Source organism: Chaetura pelagica, unplaced genomic scaffold (assembly GCF_000747805.2).
Source record: "Chaetura pelagica isolate M959 unplaced genomic scaffold, ChaPel_1.0 scaffold133, whole genome shotgun sequence".
NCBI lineage: Eukaryota > Metazoa > Chordata > Aves > Apodiformes > Apodidae > Chaetura > Chaetura pelagica.
This window is the reverse complement of record NW_009952795.1, coordinates 138,854-142,781: the sequence shown is the minus strand read 5'-3', so window position 1 is coordinate 142,781 and position 3,928 is coordinate 138,854.

Genomic DNA, 3,928 nt, shown 5'->3' with positions numbered 1-3,928 from the left:
CCCCAGCTGCCCCCTCCCCACCACGGCTTGTCTCACCCTGCTGCAGGGTCACTGGGCTCTGTGGGTGCTGTGGTTCAGTGCTGGATATTCCCCCCATGAGTGAGAAACCTACGGCCTGACCCACACCCTGACCCACACCCTGACCCACACCCTGACCCACGGCCTCCTCAGCAGCTTTTGGCCTGTGCTGGGGACGTGCATCTTCTTTTTGCTGGGGTCCTCCTGCCTCGTAGGCTCATGGCCTGGCCCCTGGCCAATCCCTTGGGGAGATGCTCCAAGCTGCAGCTTTGAAAGGGACACCCCCCCTGACTGTGAGGGCCGAGGGACGTGTCCCTTCCTTGCCTCAAAGTCTGAGGACCATGTCCCCTCCTTGCCACGGGACCTGAGGGCTGTGGCCCCTCTTTGCCACGAGGGTCACGTCCCCCTCCTCACCCCGAGGCCTGAGGAACACGACCCCTCCTTGCCTCAAGGCCTGAAGGCTGTGTCCACTCCTTTCCGTGTCTGAGGACCGTGTCCCCTTGTTGCTGAGATGTCCAAGGGCCGTGTCCCCTCCTCACTGGTGTCTCCACACATCCCAGATGGGAAGGGACAGGCTGCCACACTCCGGGCTCTCCCACGCCTGGGTAGATGTGTCCTCCCTCCTCGGCCAGCACTTGCTTATTTCTGATCTTGGATGTCATCGAGGGTGGAAAATGTGACAGGAAGGAAGGGAGGCTTTTTTTCCTCCTGCTAAATATGGACTGACATTAAAATCCAAATACTGTCGTGAAAGGAATCCCAGCCCCTGTTTGTTGGATGAGGGGAAAAACGATGGGGTTTTGGCTTTTTGGCTTCGAGGTTCCAGCTGGGAAGTTTCGCAAGGAGAGCCCAGAGCCTCAGGAATTTACTTTGCTCGTTCACAGGACACTCTCAGCAGCCCATTATGCTAAAAAAAATTAGTCATCCCTTCTCTGCCTGGCTGAGGGGATCTTGCTGGGATGCTTTGAAAAATATTTAGGGATTTTTACTCTCTCGCACGAGGACAAGAAGTGGAAGAGGTGCAGGCAAATAAAGCTGTAGCCTCAACGGGAGTTTTTCATCTCTCTTTTAATTCCTGTTGCTGCAGCAGCTGGTGGCAAGGAAGGAGGTGGCTGGTGCAGGGAGCTGCTGGGTTTGCAAGGATTTATGTCTCTCCCTGTCAAGAATCAAATGCAGACTCATCCCTTGATTTCCGTGGTGGGCTTGGGAAACTGGCTCTGTGCGGGGCTCTGGGGCAAGCAGCCTGGGGATGGTCACAGCTCTGCCAGCTCCCCTGATGACTTTGTGGTGGCCCAGGTGAAAAGCTGGGATGTTTTTGGAGGAAGCATGGATCGAATCTTCACTAGGATCTGGAGGTGCTGTGCAAGAGACTTGGGATCTGTGCTGGGCAGAAAATGGGCATTGTTGTATTCCCCCTCCATCCCTGTAGGAGAGCTTTTTTTTTTTTTGGGGGGGGGGTCTGTGGGAATCTCCAGGGCGTTTGCCTGATCTTTATAAAAACAGTTTGTTGAAGCAGTGGGGGGATACTGGGAGGTGCTGAAAATAGATGTTTCCCGTTTCCAGGGGCATTGCTGTCCTGGCATTGGTGTGGCTGTATTGTTTTCCAGCTAATAGGATACATAGCTCTGCTTTTCTGAAATGTCACTCTCAAATAACCGATGCCTTGTGCGGATCCTTGATATTGGTCTGGGTCCAACATCAACATCCTTGTGGAAGAGTAGTTTGAGTTCCCTCTCTCCCTGTCTCCTCCCGCCGCCGACCTACATCTGTTCTCCTCCAACCCTCTGTGTTCGCAGCAGGACAGCAGATCCCAATCCAGTGGGAACTGTCTCACCCCTGGTGTCACCCCTTTGGGTAACGTGGTGCTGAGCCACGGTTGTGCTGTCATGGTCTGTGGATGCCTCCAAGTGCTGGGGAGCGTGGGGCAGGTTATTTCAGGTAGAACAGAGCTCCCATACCCTTCCCTGGGGTCAGGAGCAGTACAGCAGATGCAGGAGCTGCTGGCTGGTGTTTTATTCTCAGTGTTACATGAGAAGGAGCTCAGCTCTCACGGCTGCTTTCTGGTCTCATTCACAAATCACATTTTCCTCTTGAAGTAAAAAAAAAAATATCCCCGGGTTTTCCTGTCGTGCTGGAAATCATTTGAATGCGACCAGATCCATAAGTATCTCCAAAGCCTGCAGACAGGAAGAAACACTAGAGCAAAGAGGTAGGAAATGTCCTCGTTTATAGCAGTGGGCTGATTCACCTCCCTGCTCTTAACTCTTTCCTCCCTACTTTTGGGTGAGATCCAGCTGTTTTGCTTCCAGGCTTGGAGGCCGAGGGGGAGTATCAGCAGCTCTCCTCTGGCTGGATCACAAGGTACTGCTGGGTTTTGTACATTGTGTTTACGTGGTTTGGGGTGGAAAGGGAACAGGCTGTTGGGGGTGTGCGGTTATCCGATTCAGATAACTGGAACATCGGCAGTCACATTAGGATGGATTAATATTTAATATATGGGATATGAACCATTGTGCTTAATCACTGTCTGAAAGGCTTAGGAAGAGATTTACCGATAAGCAAATGATTCCTGAACTGTCCAGAATGATTTCTTGCATCTTCTTTGGGAGCAGCTGGTACTGGGTCTCGCTAGAGGCTGGTCTGATCCTGTTCTTCCTGATGTCTCTCTCATTTGTACGTGGGCAGGGTGGCTTTCATCACGACTGCTTTCTTCTTATTAAATTCACAAAAATTGCTGGAAACCCTTCTCTGCTGCAGCTCACGTGGCTGTTCCATAGCACCTGGCAGTGCTTGAGACTCAGGTGTGTAGCCAAAGCTCATGAGAAATGTGTCTTAGGCTCAGCAGATGCTGTTGTTGTCACCTGTTTGCCCAGTGGTGTGTCCAGAGCTGGCTCATTCATACTCTTCTCTGGCTAATGTCTTCAGGAGATCTTGAATTTCATCTGATTCTCCAGTGTGGCTTTGAAAACCCTTGTGACAGTCGTGCTGCTTCCCCTGTCTGCCCCACTCTGCCCCACGTGGGGTTTCTTGCAGCATAAGGTGTTTTGTAGAACAGCAAGGTGGGGACTGCTCCTTGGGCTTGGGTGCTGCTCTGTTTATCTGGGGAGGAGGTGGTGGTGGGGGACATATCAGGGTGCACAGATAATCCATGCCCACCACCACATGTCTTGTGGGATTAAATCTGACCTCCAGGCACCATGCACTGACAACACAGGACACTTGGGAGATGTTCAGCTCTTCCAAACCTCGATGTCCACCTGTGTGCTGTACAGCTGCCAATGGGGCTCTGTGTGTCCTGCTGGTGGGTGCTGACCTCAGTTGAGGTTGAGAAGCGGAGGTGGGAGGTGGAGGTCTTGTTGTGGCTTTGGTGGGACTACCAGGGCTTGTAAAAATTGGAGGGTGGTGTGTTTGTTGTGAGAAACCCTTCTTTGGGCTGTGGGATGTGCCTGCATCCCCCTTCCCTCCCTGCTCTGACTCTAAACTCGCCTAACAAAGCATCAGCCATGGCCATCAAACCTGCTTTTACTGTGGTTACACATATGGTTCCACAGTCATGCAGTCATAGATCATTTTGGTTGGAAAAGACCTTTAAGATCATCAAATCCAACCCTTAACCCAGCACTGCCAAGGCCACCACAAAACCATGGCTCTCAGCACCACGGCTTTGAAATCCCTGTTTATGGTGGCTGCAGTTTTGATGGTGGAAGTCAAAACAACTGAGTGTGGGTTGGATTTTGGCCTGTTGGTCATGGAGGAAATTCTGGTGGCTACAGTACCAGGCGTGGAGGTCAGAAATTCTTTTTAAATTGCAGTGATTCCTGCTTTTTTCCCCAAAAGGTGTGGCAGAGCACCCCTTTTATTCCATGTGCAAACAGCTCACTTGCTTAGGCAGTGAGTCCTCCTTAATTCC